The sequence below is a fragment of the Heterocephalus glaber genome, unplaced genomic scaffold, assembly GCF_053883595.1.
Source record: "Heterocephalus glaber isolate CG9 unplaced genomic scaffold, H.glaber_assembly_v1.0 deba00001442, whole genome shotgun sequence".
NCBI lineage: Eukaryota > Metazoa > Chordata > Mammalia > Rodentia > Bathyergidae > Heterocephalus > Heterocephalus glaber.
Window position 1 is genome coordinate 30554993 of NW_028258296.1, and position 20482 is coordinate 30575474.

General features: G+C 39.8%; 1 long non-coding RNA gene across 3 annotated transcripts in view; it reads left to right on the top strand.

Moving 5' to 3' along the window:
• LOC101697564 (uncharacterized) overlaps positions 1-20482 on the top strand; it is a 433033-nt gene that overhangs the window by 272681 nt on the left and 139870 nt on the right. The window lies entirely within an intron of this gene.

Genomic DNA, 20482 nt, shown 5'->3' on the forward strand with positions numbered 1-20482 from the left:
TCTCCAACTGGAGTGTACTACTAGTCATCACCCTTTCATTTTGCTAAAGAAAAAGTATGTCTTAAGAGGAAGCTGTCTTCAAAGAACTGCAGGCTAACAATTCAATAGTAAAATAATAACAGCAAAAACACCATTTACTGAGCGTCTATCATGGGCCAGGCCCTTTAGGAATTCTCCCTTCAATCTTACAGTATCCTTTTAAGCTATTCTTATTATCCCCACTTTAAAGAATTGAAAACCAAGGGTCAGAGTTAAGGGAATTGATGAAGCTTATAGTTTAATGAATGACGAAGTTGGGATTTGAACTCCATTCTGTCTGACTCCTGATCTCATTACAGTTATTAATATCATTAGTATCTTTCTCCAGACTTAACAAGATTCTCTGGGGGGATAAAGAGTGTTGAGTAAATTGTAGTTGAGAGATACTGGTAATTAGGACAGACAAGGTAGTGATCACAGCATTGGCTGTGTCTTAAGAATTACAAGAAACTTATCATGCATTATTTTATTTAGTTCTTACAACAATCAGAAACATTCCTTCCAGAGGTATGAGTCACAGGCAAGTGTGGACCATCCAAAGACACTGTAGAGTCCTCTACAGCAATCACCCAAGACTCAGGTGCCATGACACACTTCCTTCATCCTGCCCTACTTCTCTGCTTGGCTCCATTTCCCTCTTCCCAATGCTCAAGCTTGGATGGGTTTTCACTTCCAACCTTGTTTTTGTCTTTTTGATTTGTTAACTACTATTGTTCGCCTCAGCTATATCCACAATGCCAAAGACATTGGCTACCTGTCACTCTGATATGATTTTAGCTGATCTGGTAGGACAGCCCACCCAGAACCAAATTAAATTGGAAGGTCCACTCAGCTGGGAAGCTGGCAGGAAGGAAACTGCCCAGGCTTAGCTTAAATTAGGAGGTCAGCTGGGTCACTTCCTGGAGAGCTAAGATTTCGACAATTTAGACTGTATCTAAAAATGAATAGATGGAAAAAAATGTTATTTCTAGGACTCTTCTCAGGAAAAGTTTGGTTTTTTTTCATAATGTAAGAAAAATACAAATAAGTTGCTTTGGAGGGGAGGGTGACGACACTCAAGGTAAATTCTTGAGTAGCAAAAACTGGCAAGAACTAAATTGCTAAGAACAGGGAAGGCAGGATTTGGTGGCCAATACTCCAGAGTTTTCCTTCTTATTTTAGTCTTCAACATCTCCCATAGATAATGTTGAGCAAATATAGAATTTAATTAAAATGAAAGAGCAATTGGTAAGGGCCACCAGATTATTAGTCCGCTAGGTCACACTATATCTCAATCTGACCCCAGTCCCAGGAGCTTCAGGACTTAAATGCTAGAATTAGGCTCCTTGGCTAGGATTCAAAAAACACTAGCCACTTTCTACTCCTGCAAAGTGGGCTTAGACTGAGTGTCATTGTTGTCGTCGTCGTCGTCATCATCATCATCATCATCATCATCATCGTCATCCTTACATCATTTCCATGTAAGGATCTCTGAATGGTTAAGCAAAATACCCAAGGTCATTAATTAGAAAGAAACAATGGCTTCATAAACTACATCACGATCTTTTGTAGCAGTCGTTGAATGGGAAACTAATACTATTCCAAAAAACTAACAATGGACATAGAACTCATCCTACAGTATGTTTCCAATCAATTGAATGTATTCTGCATTCCTAGTAAGGATGCTTATTTCTTTTTCCCTTTTTTTTTTTTTTTTTTTTTTTTTGGTATCAGGAATCAAACTCCGGTCCTTGTGCTGGCAAGGCAGGCAGCAGAACCACTGAGCTAAATCCCTGGCCCAAGAATGCTTATTTCTTAAAAGCATTCTGACTTATGCCCATAGAAAGTGCATAACATTAACACTTGCCTCTTTTTCTAGAATGCATTCTTAATCACTGTTACTAAACACATGTCTTTAGTGACCACATTTAAAGGAAGCTTTCTTACTAGGACGTTGCCCTCATGCCTCCAACTGACCAAGAGTTGGGTCCCTTGAGCAGGATCATGTCCAGAAGATGTCTCAAACTTTCTTTTGCTTAGGATTTTATTTTCTGCTCCATAGAAGGTTAGAGGAAAGACAACAAAGGTGACCTAGGAAATAAATGACCCATACATATTATAGAAGTGGACTGATGTTTAAATATATTTTGCAAATTCAGGCCATCTATAGGCAACAGTGTGCTGTAGGGTTCCAGTCTGCTCTCATTAGGGCATTGTTGAAGTCCTAAATCAGCAGTGGATTGGATTACTGATATGTTAGCCAGATTCTAGCCATCTTCTGGCATCAGTCATACTGTTTCAGAACTGAACTGTCTACCTGTCTACCTCAAGCTGATTTGTCCTCTCCCTGAAATCTTAAATTATATTTTCTCTGGACTTGTTAAACGGTTAGGATTCTAGGTGGATACTTCCAGCTGTAACTGCTCACTATAAGTTATTTCTCTTATTATTTTTGTTTCTGAATCCTATTGCACAAATGTGTGCAGTGTGAGACTGATTTGCCTGGAACTTCTCTTTGTGATCCCACTGTGCAGGGAAAACATGGTTGTTTATAGAGCTCCGGAGCTTGAGGAAAGGAAAAGACTGTCCCGTGGACTCTGTCCTGCCTGAATGATGCTTCTTTAATCACCCTCATGTCCATCCTCCTTGGCCTACCACAGTCCCAAGGCAGTGTGCTGGGACCACCGCCAGGAGTACAGCTCCTGGACTTTAGCTGAGTCCTGCCCGATGGATGGTTATGTGAGAAGCCAATGGAGACTGGCACTGAAGGCTATGCAAACTCACAAGCTTGCCTTTCTGAGCAAGACAGCAAGAGATGCTTGGCTCTGGTAGAATTGCGGAGACAGCTGTCTCTCTTTGCTCTACTTGTTTAAAATCAACACAAAATAACAGTCTTAGGAAATACTACTAAAAAGGAAAGAAAGAAAAAGAAGAGAAAAAAGTGAGGGATAGGATGAGAAAGAGGACACCAACTCTCTACCCTTGCTCTGACCAGGTCTGTTCCGTAATTATCATTTTTTTTCACTACCTAAATTCTGAATGAGGTTTTCATTGACAAAAGAATTCTGCTACAAAGATAAATTCCTGAAAAAACATTTATTTTGTCCAGTCCCTTATTACAAAGATGAGTAAAATGTACTATAGGGAGGTTATTAATAGCAAGTAGATACCAGAAATACCATATAATGTCTTTTCTGTTTTTTGAATTAATAAAATATATTTTGGCACATCATACCAATGTGCTGCTGTTAGATACATCAAGGTCAGATATAATCGACATGTGTACACTCTTTCCAGAAAATATTATTCCCAACTTTTGGCAGGGGTGTCCAATCCACTTGAGAAGGATGAAAGACAGTCTTCGGGAATAATAGTATCTTCTCCCTCAGAAATGTTTCTTGTAATGTAAAGTTGCTGCCATATGGCTCCCATAAAGGTTCTGCCAAAATTCCCATGGTTCTCACAAGAGCTCCTACCTCCTCTGTTCTTTTCATCTCCTGCTGCGGGTGGCAGACATGGGAGAGACGGGCAAGCTGCAAAGGGAAGGCAAAGTGAAATGAAAGCCCTACAACTGTGTTCATGTCAGTGTGGATGGGGTCCCCCTCAGTTTTCTCATAGAGGTGGGTGTGAGCTCCCCAGGACTGTCTGGAAGAGATCCTATGGAAGTCACTCTGTTCACTTAGAAGCTGGAGGAGAAGCAGAAGGCAAGTGAAGTTATGTCTCTTGGAAGGCCTGGGTGGAATGATGTGAGTGGTGGGGGACTGAGGGCTTAAGGGGAGAAGTCTTTAGGGGTTTTCACTCTACTGAGAAAAATGAATGGTATCTGGAGACTGGTCTGGATTTGCAAAAGGACATAATGATGTGTAGGATGGGACAACGCCTAGACAGACCAGCATTCCTGACTGTGCTGACAGGCAGGGAATCAGGCTCTGTGCCCAAATAGGGCACTGGACTGGCTTCTTTTCTCCTGTATACGATTGATCACTCTGTGTCCCTTCTGTTTCTGGGTGAGCATATTACAGTGTCTCTCCCAATCCCCGCCCTGTAGTTGATGTATTCAAGAAAATGACAACTTCCTTCTTTTGAGAATTGCAAAATACTTGTGAAGGTACATGGCAGCCTCGCAAGACAGGCTCGTAGAGTCAGTGGTTGCAGAACATATGCTGCTTGCTAACAGATACTGCTTGCTTATTTTTGAGTGACAATGTGAAATAGATTCCTTAAGATTAATGAACAATTATTAGCTCCACAGTGGTGCTTGCTAAATTGGGTGTGGATTCATTCTGTAAGCCTGTACATAAGTTTGGTTTTGATTTTCAATATCCACTTACATAAATCCCCTGTTTTCATTTTGCTATGACTGTTCAGTATAGGTTAGGCAGAATGAAAAATTTGGCCTCTGCAACTCATTCCAAAAATGCCAGTAAAGAAATAAAATTTCTAGTCTGGTCTTGCCAATCCTGGCAAGCCCAGTAGGGCAATATTTCTGACTTGATATCACTTCTTCCCCGTTCTTGTTGTTTGATCCCTCGAGAGATGATTTACCACACGTGTTGGGGGGCAATGTGGGGAGATAAAGGTCACCAAGGGGCAGCATCCATATTGGCCTTCGTCGTAATCAGGGCTCTATTTGTTCTAATTCTCTGGGTAATCACCCCCTACCTTGGTAGATGCTTGTTACAGCGCTGAGCTGGGGCAGGGGTGGCAGACCCTTCTTGCCTGCCTCACTTAGTGTCCTGACCCAGTTTGGGTAATGCCTGGGAAGCTGCAGGTGGCCCCAGGGACTCTGCTCCATTTGACTAAATAGGGGATGGATCTCCCTGCTACTTTCCCCCTTCCTCTCCCCAATTTGAATTATCTGCATGCTTGAAGATGAGATAATTAAATACATCCTTGAAGGATATAGAAAATAATAATATCCCCCTCTCTCTTTATTCTGGGGGAGTACAATCCCTTAAATTACCAGGTTGCCTTGTCAAATGAGTTATTGTTTTTCAAAATATATACTGAATGGCATCCTTTATAATTAAGGCTTCTGGCTTTCAGTTTAAAGTGATATTTGCCAGTAAAAGCCTGCCAAAAAATAAATAAATAAAAGCAGCCTTACCGTTAAATATTGATTTAAGCTGGGAAACTGGCTCCAAATGTTGTTATACCAGTCTTGATCTCCACGGCCTCTGGGCATCTGTTTCAATTTGGTCAAATTGAAATGGGGAGGGACAGTGCCAGGCTAACAGCAAGGTGATCCAATATAGCAGGATGAGTTGTATTTGATGAAAAAGAGCCAGGTGAAGTCATCTATAGGTCCTCGGGGTAGGTGAGCTGGGCTTGGGTGAAATAAGAGCCTGTGGGTGTCTTACCTACTTCTCGGGCTGACCTGAGCCAGTGATTACATTTTTTGAAATGTAAAAAGAATGTTAGGCCATCTTTGGAGAGCAGTATGGTTTGCCTCTTTTGCCTTTCTGTGTATCCTGATATGTGTAAGCTTTTTCTCCAGCTGGTCTGGATGGACATTTTCCTTCACCATCCTTCATGTAGGGATGTTAAAAAAAGGTCCAAAAATAGTGTTTTTCCCTGTGAACCAAATCTCTCAATCTTTACTCTAAAGGTTTTCCCTTTCTAGGGGACAGGTAGGATTTGCAGAAGCATTTTCCCCCTGCTGGATGTATATGCTTGCAAATTGTTATTATTCGCCTCTGTGTCTGACAAGAGAAGGCAAACAGGAAGAGGGAGGGTTAAAAGTTCCAGAAAAAGGGCCCTTGATGAGGCTGAACTCTGTGGGTGCAAAGTGTCTGAGATCTATTAGTTTTGACAACCTCACTTATTCCAGTGTCTCTCGTCGTCTGTAAAGTTAACAAGGGCTGATAAGAGATGATGAGGCAGGGTACTGGTTTGTATTTCCAGACTCATAAATATTTCACAATACCATTTTCTTACAATCAGATACATTAGTTTACCAAGTGCAGATGCTGCCGATGTTCACACTGTGCTGGTGTTTGACAAAAGCCCTGTTTTTAAATCAGCAGACTGGGGTTGGAGACAGGGGGAGGTGCATGGTGGGCTTCACTTGCCACCTCACCTGGCTTTCAAATGCATATTCCAATTCAGATGAGGGAGTTGGTATTTGTTCTCTAAAAACTGCTGCTGTCTACTCTGAGAAATATATTGTTATGCTCTACAGGCAAAAAGGCATCAATCTTAGCCACATTCTCACATTCTTTCCTATTTTCTGGCCCTGCTGATGCCCTTGTGTTTTTTGTACTTTACCTTGTGGACAGTTGAATTAGGCACCAAAGGGTGAATTTAATTTGGAACAAAACTTTGTCTTGATAGAGCTGCCTTTACCTAGGCTAACACAGCAAACTGCAATTTCCCGAGGTTGTGCCTCACCTAGAGCTATCACAGGCTCTAAAAATTAAGACCAACCTCAGCATCTCTCCCAGCTAACCTAACTACAATAGGAGAAGGAGTGGGGACCTGAGAGCCAGCCAAGTGGTGATGGCTTTCTCCCTGATGTAATCAAATGGAGTACGCAGATATCCCTTGATTAACAGCTGCGGGATTAATTTCCCTTTTTGGTTGCTTGACTCACAGCAAGAATCATGTCAAGGCAGCAGAGAAGCAATTAAATTGATTTTAATCTTTGTCAGAGAAGATAACATGCCTCTTTCTCTTCTCATTTAAATAATTAAAGTTTCAGTAGGTATTATTTCTAGCTTTAAAGAAATTGGTATCTTAATGTAATAGAATCCTTGTAATTATATACTTAATGGTTACTAATAAGTTAATCATGGTTTTTCATTTAACATGTATTTTTTACTTATTAAACTTTTATTTGTTATAGTATCTTTGCATTCAAGAAGATGGGGAACACAAAGCAGGATAGATATAAAACACTTCTGTCATTTCTTATTATTAATTCTTTCAACAGCCATCTCCTGTTTTCATGGCATCTTGGACTTAAGTTTGAAGTAATATCTTTGCATTTCAGTGCATTTAAAAGAAACCTACTTCTTTTAATAATAACATACTTAATTTTAATGGTTTTTGGCTTCTATGAAATTTCCTTATAGAATATCACACACACTTACATGGTGTGGTGTTCCATTAAGTTTAAATTTCATTAAAGTCTTAGAAAAACATTTAAAAAATAATTGTAAGTGGTTTCATTCCTGTTTGGTATTCAGTCAGATAAATAGTTATTTTATTCTTCATCCCAATATTATGAAAAGCATTATGTACATTTCAGAGAAAAGGAAAGATGGGCAAAATTCGTAGATCAAGTAGCCTTCCTCATTAGATGCTGAATTTTAGTGTAATTCATATGCAACCTTCAGGATAGTGAATATTACATAACTTAACTGTAATAAATACCATTTGCTACCAATGAGATGGGCGACTGGTATAACAGAGGAAGTGTTATGCTGAAGAGAGAGTAGGTCTCAGTTTAGACTGCAATTAGGAAGTGAGTTTTTAATTGAAAATTAAAAAATGCTTGCTTTTCAAGGTGGTGGACACTGATCGAGAGGAGAGAGCATACATTACATAGGCACTGTGGGCCCTGCTCTAGAAACACTGAGCTTAGGGGGAGGCAAGCCAGTGTTTTTGAGCTGGTCCTTTCATCCAGGGTTTTGGAGCAGTAGAGGATTCTGTTAACATTTAATTGATTAACTTAGTTCTTTAGCTGGTACTTTGAGAAAAAGACAACTGCTAGGTCATACACTTTGAGTTGAAAATGTTGCTGCATCTGGGTAGATTACAAAAAGACATCTTTTTTCCTGGGGTGGTCAGCAGAGGGAAGGCTGGACTTCAACTTCTACTTTCTTTACCCCTGCTGAGAGTTCCCTTCCCTTCCCTTCTCCTTTCTTCCTTTCTTCCCCCTTTGTCTCTTTCTTTTTCTCCTTCTTTCTCTCTCTCTCCCTTCCTTCCTTCCTTCCTTCCTTCCTTCCTTCCTTCCTTCCTTCCGAGGAGAAGAGCAGCATGGGCAGGTAAAAGCATGACAAAGACCACAACAGGGGCTGGGGATTTAGCTCAGTGGTTTCACCGCCTGCTGCGCAAGCACAAGGAACCAAGTTCAATCCCTGGTACCAAAAAATAAATTAATAAATAAAACACGAAGACCACAACAAGAATATTCTAGACTAGTTCTCTGTAGATACATCTTGGCCATATTAATAGAGAATCATCCAGTTCCTTAAGATTTGGCAACATAACACATTGTGTGCCCTTTTAGTTGGTTGTAGAGTACACATGTGTAGTTCTTATTGTAGAGTATATCTTCATTCATTCTCACTTATTTTGGTGCTGTTGGTCCTTATGTTACTGTTAACATTGGAGATTCTGGAGCCCAACATATTCAAAGCCAGCTTTCCAGGAAAAGGGATGTTTGCATGGACACTGAGGCATGGGAGTGAGCAGGTTGGGGAAAATCAAAGGAGAAGGGCATTCAAGGCAGAGGAAATCATTGAGGCAGGAGGCCTCAAGTGAGTAAAAACAAGCCTCTCTTAGGAACAATTTTCATGCCTGCTTACAGGTGGCCATCCCTGGAGATGCCCAGCTAATCATATTTGTCCATTCAACCCCACAGGAGCCAGAGGTATTTTTACACCTACCCTATTCAATTCTCACACAAATTTCATATATTGGGTGAGAAAGATATCAACTGAAAGTTACTTGGGAGGTGCTATGGGTTATATCTAGATGTGCCCCAAGAGGCTCATGGGCTCATAAGAGGGTTTTTTGGAAGGTGATTGGACAGTGGGGGCTGATGGCTGACTTGCCAATGGGAGGTGGAATGTGGTCAGAAGAGGTGAGTCCCTGGGGTGTGACCTGGCCAGGTTTATCTCTCTCTCTCCAGCTGCCTTTTGCTATCTGTTTTTGGCTGCCAAGAGGTGAGGAGCTTTCCTCTGTCCAGGCTTTTCCACTGTGCAAAGACTGACATTTCTAAAATGTGATCCAGAGTAAATCTCTTCTCCTTTAAATTGTGGGTGTCAGGTATTTGTTTCAGTGATGAGATAAGTGACTAATACAGGAGGAAACTGGAGCCTTCCGAAGTACACAAGGCCAAAGGACCCACAAAGGCCTGTAGGTGAGCTGGGCCTGGAACCAAGCCTTCATTCAAGTGGATAGCCCAGGCATGAGACCAGCTCACCAAACGAGGTAGCTTTTGCTTTCCTCCCCAGATGATAGCAGATCTCTTGTTTTTTTTTAAACATTGATGTTGTTGTTATTATTAGGGAGCAAGAGATGATAGGAAGAGTACAGTCAGGCCTTTCACTTCTCTTTTAATAGTGAAAATGTGAAAAATTCTTGCAAGGTGAGTTAGCAAGTGTGAAATGCAATGAAAATGTATGTGAACATAATAAAGTTAAATAACAGAATTCTGAGTATTTGCTGAGCAAATCTGCTGTGGTCTTCTTAACGATGTCTTTAAAGCAGTTTATTTAAAAATAAAGTTAAAAGCTTTACTCATCCTGCAGATGAGCTTTCTGATCACAACTATACACCTCCCCCAAGAGCACTGACCAAAGGGTATATATTTCCAAAGCAACTGCGACACTGTTTGGGCTCTATCTTATTTGCTCTTTTGCCCCTAGTCTCTAGCATAATGTGTGGGCTAGAGGATTCATTCATTCACTCTACAAATATTAATTGAGCACTTCTTATATGAACAGTACTACTCTAGGTACTTGGGGTATGGCCATGAAGAAAACACACAAAATTATTGCTGTAGTGCAACTTAGATTCTGTAATATTATTTAGTAAATAAACACACAGCCAATATATATGTTATGAAGAAATTAAACAGTATGTGGTAATGACTAGATATAAATGATTTGAAAGGATCCTTTTTGCACGATTCCCTTTTGCAGAAGTAATATTGAACTGAGATTTTAATGTCAGGATTCAAATGTAGGAAAAAGCCTGATGTGCCTGAAAGATGAAGAAAAGAACAGACTTACTTGAGTTTGGAGAAACAAAGGAAAGAGTTTGGGGATGAGTGGAAAGATTCTGAGATTGTTGTACTGTAGAGGGAGGTGAGGGCAATGTCAGAGCTGGCCCATGCACTAAGATTCTCCAAAACTTCATGATAATCAAACATGTTTGTCCCCAAAGGACACAGTCAAGAAGTGAAAAGACAACCTACTGAATAGCAAATCATGTGTCTGGAAAGGAACTTGTACTCCTGAATATATCAAGACTTTTATAATTCAGTAATATAAAAATAACTCAATTTAAAAGGGGGGTAAAGGATCCAAATAGACATTTCCCCAAAGCAGAGATATAAATGTTTAAAAAGCAAATGAAAAGATTCTCTTCATCATTAGTCATTAGAGAAATGCAAATCAAAATCATACGAGCTGAGTGTGTTAGCCTGTGTCTATAATCCCAGTCTTAGGAAGGCTGAGGCAGGAGGATGGAAAGTTTGAAGCCAGCCTGAGCTACATAATGAGTTCAAGGCTGGCCTGGACTACATGAGATCTTCACTTAAAAAAAAAAGAGATGTCCACTATAATTGCTAGAATAAAAAGGTCAGATAACACTAAGTGTTGACAAAGATGTGAAAAATTCAGATCCTCATATACTTTTGGGAATGTAAATGTTGAATAGTGCAGCTGCTTTGGAAAACTGTCCAGGTGGTTTCTTAAATGTTTAAATACAGATTATTGTATCCCCCAGTATTCCTAATCCTAGGTATATACTTAAGAGAAATGAAAGCTGTCACCACACAAATGTTTACATCAGCATTATTCATCAGCAGTTGAAAGGTGGAAACAACTCAAATGTCCATTAACTGACAAAGGAACAAACAAATGTGGTATAACCACTGAAAGAAATCGAGCTGAAACAGGAGCACCCAAGGCAGGACTTTATTGGGGGAAAGAGCTGCCCGGTGAGAACAATGAACAATGAACAATGGTGAGAGAGAGAGCACGTGTGAGAGACTAACTGGGTGAGGTTTATAAAGGGTTGTGTCGGGGAGAAAGCATCATGGGGCTTGAATATTGGTTATATTGCTGGGGCAGGTGACAGAGTTTAAACTTATTGGTAGATGAATAGTGGAGCAGGGTGGCAAGTTCAGTTCTGCTTTCCCAAAGAGGAAATGACCCATTTAGGAGATGCAGGCACCATTTTGAGTAATAGACCTCCTTGTGGCCATTTTGTCTAACACCCACAAAATGGAATTGGCTGTAAGAAGGAATATGGTACAGTGTGAAAAAACCTTGAAGACATTATGCCAAGTGAAAGAAGCCAATCATGAAAGACCTCATCTTATAAAGTCTATTTGTATTAAATTTCCAGAACAGGGAGCCTATAGAGATAGAAAGTAGATTCATAGTTGCCTAAGAGATAGAGAATGAGAAGATAAGAGGTGAGAATTAAGTCATAAGACTTCTTTTTGTGGTAATAAAAATGTTTTAAATTGACTGCAGAGATGGCTGCACAATAAGTGACTATAATAAATATATAATAAAGTCACTTGCATTGTACACTTGATATGGGTGCACTGCATGGTGTGTGACTAACATTTCAATGAAACTGTTGGGAAAAAGACTAAAAGTCACCCAAAACCTGAGGGTATACTTCACCCTGTCTGAAAGTTTCAGGCTCTTCAGATAAAATGTACTGTGTCCAGATTTGAATATCTTTGTGCCCAAGGGAAGATCATCAATGAAGCTATTCTTAGAATATAAAGCTTTCTTCCCTAAAATACTGGAAAGGAACAACACCTTGAACACCACAGGAAACCTATAAATATCTAATTTGCACCACTGCATGATAAAAGTAGCTTGCTTCTTCCAGTCATTAGCAACATTCAAAAATATATTCTGGCTCTTTGCTTGCTAATAAGGATATTTACATTTGCTCTTTGCACCAACTAAGTGAGCCCTGTTTATGCCTAGAGTTTCTCTGTGGCTCTGGTTTACCTGAACTGTGTTTGGAAAGCAGGTAGAGAAGAGTTCAGAGACAAGCACAGTGAAGTGTTTTATGATCATTCATTTGATTAGTGGATTTGGAATCATGTATTTCTAAGTGAGTCCAGAATTTGGAATCTATTTTGAGTTTTTTTTTAGATGGCAGAGAGTTAACCATTGTATTCTACTATGAATAACATCCCCTGTGTCTTGTAGATAGATTAGTCCTTGCACAGACAAATTTTATACCCTTTAAGATAGGAAACAATCTTATTCATCTTTTTACCTTTTATTATTTAATACATTTGTATATGTGTCCAGTAATTTTTAAAATTGAATTTGAATTGATGAATAACCAGAGTTTGAGAACAAGGCCAGGGAAAATTTTCAATGATTGAAACTAATAGAACTGAACCACATGTAGGTCTGATTTACCATGAGAACTGGCTTATCAAGGTGGTGCTGTCTAAGCCAGGGAGGATCTAGCTGCCAATCAGGGAGCTGTGGAACATAATGTTGCTATTCTAAGTTGATGCAAAAAGAAAAATGGAAAGTAAGATTTCCCCCCAGCTGTTTGTTTGTTTGTTTTGTTTTGGGTTTTTGCACCTTTTAAGGAAGTAGAATACTATGTGGTGGACATAGCATTTGGTTCATTAGACTGAGACTCTGTTTGGATAGCAGAATATAGTTCAGTAGGCTTGGACACAGTATACATGAGCTAATTCCCTCTCAGCTCCTTGTAAGATGAAGTTCTCAGGAGGGGGGATATATGGAACTTTGTATTTACTCATCATGGTGATCTTCCTTTCTCTTGCAGCATAGTGATCAGTCACAAGGTCTGCCTGTGTATGAGGTTTTATCTAAAAGAGGGGTTGGCCTTTTTTTTTAGACAAATAAAAATTAACAACAATTTATATCAGTTTCTCCCTTACCTTTCCTCTTTCCTGCCATCTAACAGAGCAGGGTTTGATTACCCTAGGCTTCTCTGTCCATTTAGGTTACAAGGATGAATGGGATATTGCAAATATCTTAAATAGATTCTTAAATGTATGCTTTTTGCTTTGAAGTGCAAGATGTGGGGTACTGATGCCATCTTTACTACACATATGGCTCTTAGCACTTTACAGCTCAATTTTCTGCTTAAAAGGGTGCCGCTTATAAACCAGCAAATACAGCAAGTAACTAATTAGTCTAATTAATGAGGGCTTGTTTACTTGAAGTCCCCAGTGCCCTTGGAACTTGGGATGTTTCGATGTTACAGTCTGCAAGTGGTTTCTTCTGATTAATTTTTAACATATGGCTTCTTCCCTCTTCTCAGTAATATGTAATGTCCTAATACTTTGAGGGACTTACAAGAATTAACTTATTAATCCTCATAGGGAGCCACTGGAAAAATAAAAGTAATCCATTATTTTTTTGTCAACACATTTTGGGGTACTTTAAAAAATCCTAATCTATAGGTCTGGAGGAAAATTGATAAACAGCAAATATTAAGATCCATTCTGAAAAAAGAAGATAGAAAGGAAGAAACACATGTAGGTGTCAAAGGAATTTCTCTTTGGCACAGAATGAATGGTAAACAAATGGAGAAAAATCAATCCTTTTACCTCTAGCCCTTATAGAATCTCCTTATTAGAGACATGTCCAAATCTAACACATGGATGGAAACTATTAAAAGCTTAAGACAGAGAGAACCTTGAAAGCAGCAAAAGTGATTCATCACACACAAAGAATCTTTAATAAGATTTACAGCTGATTTTTCATCAGAAAGCTTAGATACCAGAAAGCAGTGGGATGACAAATTCAGTGCTAATAGGAATAAATGTCAACCAGGACAACAAAGAGTTCTGTATCTGATGAAATTATCTTTCAAAAATAAGATAACTTAATGCATTTCCAGATAAACAAAATCTGAGGGAGTTCATTGCTAGTAGACTTGCACTATAAGAAATGCTAAAAGGAGTGCTTTAAACTGAAGTTAAAAGAAAGTAGACAGTAACTAGAAGTAAAAACTCTGGTGAAGGTAACTAATTAGAAATATTAATCAGGACATGCTATGTAAGTGTGTAATTTGTGATAACAACAACATAGGAGTAAAGAACTATAAGAACAGGGCTTTTAAAATGCTATTAAGGCTCTATCTCCATTTTAAAAATGCTTTTTTAATCCACTTTTCTCCCCTCCCTATGTTTTCCCTTCATGTCTTGTTCCCCTTCGCATATGAAAAAAAACTCTCTCTACTTCCTATTATCTACGTTTTACTTTGGTCTTTATTTATATGATGAAAAGAGGACCAAAATAAAAAGAACAGGGAAGGAAGGAAGGGGCAAGGGACAAAGAAAGAATAAAGATGTGTTATGTACATGTACTGACTTCTCACAATAATCACAGTCGTTATATATTGCAAACATGTACTGGTAAAAATAAAATTAAATAATAATAATAATAATAATAATGCCACACACAGCTGTGAGATTCAAGTGAAAGCACTGAATAACATAAATTATTAGCTAGAAGTCAGTGTACTCTTGTCATGATATTTTTAAATATCTGGAAGATCTTTAGGTCTATCACTAAATAAAATGTATTTTTATTGCTCTCATGCTTGTTGCAAAATAAATTTGACCTTGGGAAAAATATACTACTAAAGCTTAGTTGGTATCAATTAATCTCTATTGTAGGTTTAGCATGTTAATTATAACCCTTATGGTAACTACTAAAAAAAAATTTAAGACATATACTGAAAAGGAGATGAGAAGGGAATAAAAATAGTACACTAAAAAAAAAAAAAATCAACCAAACACAAAAGAAGTTAGTGTTATAAGATTTGAGGAACAAAAAAGTAAAACGTAGCAAACAAGTAGCAAAATAGCAGAATTGTTTATGCTCAACAGCACTTTAATGCAAATGAATTAAACTTGTTAGTTAAAAGAGAGAGGTTTCAGAGCCCACTGAACTGTAACCCACCTGCCTGCTGTGAGCACGGAAGGCTGTGGTGAGGTGTGCAGTTGGAGTGGGCACATGGGTGAGGTGAGCCTCTCCAGCACACTCAGGAGGGAGAGGTTGGTTTTGTGTTGATGACCAAATTCTAATCCATTCCAAATTATCAGTTCTAATTTTATTTCAAACTTAAAAACTTTAATAATTCTATCTTTTTATTTTGACAAAAGTCATTTTCATGTATTTGAGTCTAAGGCTCTGTCATTTTGTGCAGCTATAACAAAATACATGAGGCTGGGTAATTTATACAGAACAGAAATTTGTTGTCTTACAGTTCTGGAGGCTGAGACATTCAAGATCAAGGTGATAGCACCTGGTGAGGGCTTTCTTTCTGTGTCCTCATGTGGCAAAAGGTAGAAGAGGAAGAGAGGCAAAAAATTCATGTCCTCTCATTGCAGAAGAATAAGAAAGAGAGAAAGAGACCCACTCCCATAAATCCTTTTTAGGCAGCATTAATGTACTACTCTTCCCAAAAGGTCTCACCTCCCAACAGTTGCATTGGGGGAATAAGTTTCCAACAGATGAATTTTAGAGGGGACACATTGAAATATTAGCAGCTAAAATATGATAATGAAGTTGGAATGAGTTGTTTTTTTTTTTTAAGCCTGATTTTTATTATTTTATTTTATTTTTTTCTTTTTCTGGTATCAGGGATCGAACTCAGGACTTTGCACGTGCAAGGGAGGTGTGGTGCCACTGAGTTAAATCCCTGGCCCGAGTTTTTTTCTTTTAAATGAAAAGATTGTTTTTCCTACCAACTACTCAGGTGATATTACTAAGAAATGACATCAATGTTAAAGATAATTTACATTTGAGTATTAATGAATAGATTTCATGAAAAGGAAGATTTGACATGATGAAATTGATGGAAGTATTAAGAGTAAAAAGAGAGATGCAGAATTTGTACATGCCAAGTATTCTCTTAGGTTGTAAAGAGGATAAATTTTTAGGTAGTCTTTGATGAAAGCAAGGCTAGTGTGTTGACTTATGAATAGAAAAGGCTACTTCAGGAATGGGGAGGAAGTAAAATGGGTGTCGAGTATAAAATGGCATAGAAGTTATGGAAACCAGACGTTCTCTATGGCTCATCTGCTCATTGTAGTGAGCAACAAACTCAGGTGGTCTGGGAAAGGAGGCAATAATCTTCTTTACATATTTGGAGTTATAGCTAACACAGCAGAGGATAGATATTAGATGGTTGGTGGTGTATATTAGCCTCCCCATCATTGATACCCAATACCCAACACTCACAAATTAAAGAAAGAGAGGTTTAATTTGGTTCACTGTTGCTGGGGATTCAGTCCATGATGTGCTGGCTGTAAGGCAGATGAGGGTGGTAGAACAAAGATGCTTAGTTCATGATGCCCGGGACTAGAACCAGGGAAGAGCATCAGAGAGGAAGGGGTGAGATCCTCAAGGTCACCCATGACCTACCCACAGACATCCTAGAAATTTACTTCACTAATTCCCTAGGCAACTCTTAAGCCAATCAAGTTGACATAATTAAACTTAATCAACATAGTTTAATAAGTCTCTTCCTCTTATACTCTGGATCCATTTAAAAAAATGTTTCTGTCAAAACACTTGGATTTTCTTGTGATACATGTATGCTATCATCTGAATATACGGGTCTCCCAAAATCCGTATGTTGAAACTCAATCTTCAATTTTGTGATGTTAAGAAGTGAACCCTTTATGAGTTGATTAAGAGGTGGGGGCTTTGGATTTTCTTATGAGTTGGATTAATACCCTTAAGAAAATGGACTAAGGGAGCTGGTTCTTCGCTTCCACCATATGAAGATGCAGTGAGAAGGTAGCATTTTTGAAGCTGAGAGCAAACTTCACCAACTACTGAATTTGCTAGTTTCTCACTTGTGGATTTACCAGCCTTCAGAAGTGTGAATAATAAATTTTTGTTGTTTATAAATTACATACCCTCAGATATTTTGTTATAGCATCTCAAATGGGCAAGATAGAAATTGGTACCAACAAGTAGGGTGCAGCTGTAGCAAATATCTAAAAATATAGACATAGCTTTGAAATCAGGTAATAGAGGCTGGAAAAGTTTGGAGGAGTGTACCAGAAAAGGCCCACATTGCTGTGGATGGAGCACTGAGAATGGATGGAGCACTCTTATAAGAAGAGGAGAACTATGGAGAAAGCCTCAGTCTTCTTAGAGACTGGGATCCTGAAATGTGATCAGAGTATTGGTAGAAATATGAATGGTAAAGGCTATTCTGAGGTCTCTGATGGAAATGAAGAATATGTTATTGAAACCAGAGGAATGACCATCTTGAATCTTAACAATTACATGCCTATGTGTAGATTTTTTTTTTTTTTTGGTACCAGGGATTGAACTCAGGTCCTTGCGCTTGCACAGCAGGTGGCAACACCACTGAGCTAAATCCTCAGCCCCAATGTGTAGATTTTTTTTGATCAAGGCTATTTGGAGTCCTATATGCCTCACTTATCTGTATGTCAAGCTCTTTTCTCCTGCTTGGGAAGTTTTCTGCCATTATTTCTGTGAAGAGATTTTTATGTCATCTCTACTCTCTCCTGTTTCTTCGTTGAGCCCAATCAGTCTTACGTAATTCTTCTTTGCATCATCTAGCAGCTGCTGGATTGATTTCTCATGTTCCCTTATAATTTTGAAGCACTTTTTCTTTTCCTGGTCACTAATTGCAATCTTCTCTTCTATATCTGAAATTCTGTCCTCACATTGGCTCATTCTGCTGTGTAGACTTTCAATGGAGTTTTTCATGTCCTGGAAATCTATTTGCATCTGTTCCAAATGGATTCCATTTGTTTCTTATGTTGGGATTCCATCATGTTCCTGAGCTCCTCTCTAGATTTATTAATCATGTCTTGCACTAGGGGCACAATTTCTCCTGTTATCTGAGAAATTATTTCTGATTTCTTTTTTTCCACATCCCCTTTTGTTGCCAGTTCAGTGGGTCCAGCTGGTTGAGTATCAGAGTGTTCCATCTCATTTCCCTTTGGGGTTGCTGTAGGTGATCTGAAAGTCTGGTTTTGAGACTTATTTACTTGTTTTCTCATTTCAACTGGGGCGGGGGGTTGTTAGCACCTGCACGGATTACCTCCTCTGAGCTGGGAGAGTTGGGACAGGGGCCAGGAGCAGTGGTAGGGATGGTGACCCAAAAGCCCTTTCCTGTGGGCTGGGAGCAGCGGGAGGGATGGTGGCCGGGAAGCCCCTTCCTCTGGACCAGGAGGAGTGGGATGGCGGCTCAGAAGCCCCTACCTCTGGGCCAGGAGTGGTGGGAGGGATGGTGGCCCGGAAGGAAGCCCCTTCCTCTGGGCCAGGAGCAGCAGGACAAAAGGTGCCCCAAAAGCCCTTTCCTCTGGGTCGGGAGCAGCGGGACTCAGTACCTTGGTCTGGTGTTGTGGTGTCCTCTGTGTCTTTGTAGTGTGGAACCAGGTGGCTGCCTGTCTGCAGCGTGGTGATTCGGCGTCTTCCACGTGACTCAGGACCTGGGTAGGGCATGCACAGACCTGCGGGTCGGCAGCAGGCTGATTGGGTATGTTCTGTGGGACTCCATGATAGACTTTATTACAAAGTGGCATAGAACATGACTGCATTATGTGAATCGTATTGGTTTGTGGAAGGCAGAACTTCTGAACAATAGAATAAGATATTTGGTGAAATAAATATCTATGCAAAGGATGGAGTGTGCAGTACAGCTTCTTGACTGTTTATAGTACAACGTGGTACTAGAGAAATGAATTAAAAATAGAATTTATAATCAAAAGTGATGCAGAATTAAAGACCTGGAAAACTCTCAGGCTTTTCAACCTGTCTATATTGTATCAAATGAGAAAACATAAATATGCTGGTGTAAGAAAATGTATAACGGAGACTTGGTAAATTATAAATAGAAGTTCTGAAGGCTGAGAAGTCTGGGATCAAGTAATCAGCAGTTTCAGTGTTTGATGAAGGCTTGTTCTCAATAGATAGTGCTGTCTAGATGTCTTCATATAGTAGAAGAGAGAAGAACAAAACAGCACCTATGCTAGTTCTCTCCAGCCCTTTTCTAAGGCACTAATCTGTCCCACATGATTTTATCACTCTCTAAATGCCCTATCTGTTTATACTACCACAGTGAGGATTATGTTTTAATGTGAATTTTGGAGGGGACACACATTCAAACCATAGTGGGTTCCAAGAACACAGAGGGTGTGGGTAAAGAGATGGACATGAACGGCCCTGTGCTGTTAATCAAAGCAATGAAAGAGAAGTTGCTATTCCCCTCACAGGCCTTGAGGGCAGAATGATTCAAAGGACCAGCCCATGGGACCTGGGATCTTACTGCCAAACCCCACACTGCCTCTCCCCTCCAAACATTCAGGCTCAGTTCTCCTTGGATACTACACGTTCAACTCACCAGTCCCAGGTGCTGCAATGGCTGCTGTTTAGAGGGCACTGGTGAAAAACTTTGACGGCATCCACATGGCACCATTTCTAGTGGTGCTCAGAGTGCACAGCTGTAGAACATGGCTGCCTTGATCTAGATTGCAAAGGATCTCCCAGGAGCCTTTGGACCAGGCAGAGAACTGCCTCAGGGGCAGGACCACCAGAGCCTCCACTTGGGCATTCTCTAATGAGCTGTGGGAGGACTGACCTCGAGAACCCAGAACAGCGTAGCCACCAGTCTGCTCTAGCCTGGAAGAATTATATGAGTTTCTGTGTGGGCTGTACCCAGAAAAGCCATGGGAAAGGGACTTCCCAGAGCTTTGGGAAGTACATATCCACTCCTTTGTGCCTAGAAGATGAAACAAGGAGTCAAAGATTATTCTCCAGACATAAGATTTAGTGTTGTTTGCTTTGTTGGATTTAGGATTTACTCAAGACCCGTTATCTCTGTCTTCTTTCTGTTATTCCCTTTTGGAATGTGAATGTCTACTTTTTGTCTGTTATATGGAATTGAAATGGGGATGTTAAGAGATGTTACCAAAAACCCAGGCCATGGGTCTTGATCTCCTGTGAGTCAGCACGATGTCGGAGAGATAAGAAAGTGGGAAATAAAGACAGAGACAGAGATTTGAGAGAAACTGAATCTTGGGCTGATCTAAGCTGCTCTGGGCAGCAAAGATGAAGGACTCCCCGGACATCCAGTGAAAGCATGGGAAGAGGGGAAACTGGACAGGCCTTGGGACACCTGCTGATAACAAGCATCAAGCAGGCAGGACTGTAGAATGATGGGACAAGCATATCTTTGTTGAGGAATTTAACTGGAGCTGAGTTGACCTTGGCTGTAAGTGAACTTAGCTGATTGGACTACTTCTAATGTAACACCGCCAAATTACGTAGGGGCGAGAGGCTTGGGCCACTATAGCCTGCTAATATAGGGCAGAGGTGTCTGCTATGGTCTGCCCCACCATTGTATTTCAGAAGTACATAACATATTTGATTTCATAGCTGGCAGAAGGCTTTGTCTCGGGATGAATTGTACTCTGAGTCTCACCCATATCTGATTTAGAAGGTATTTAGATGAGTCTCTAGGGTTTTGGATTTTTAAGTGCATGCTAGCA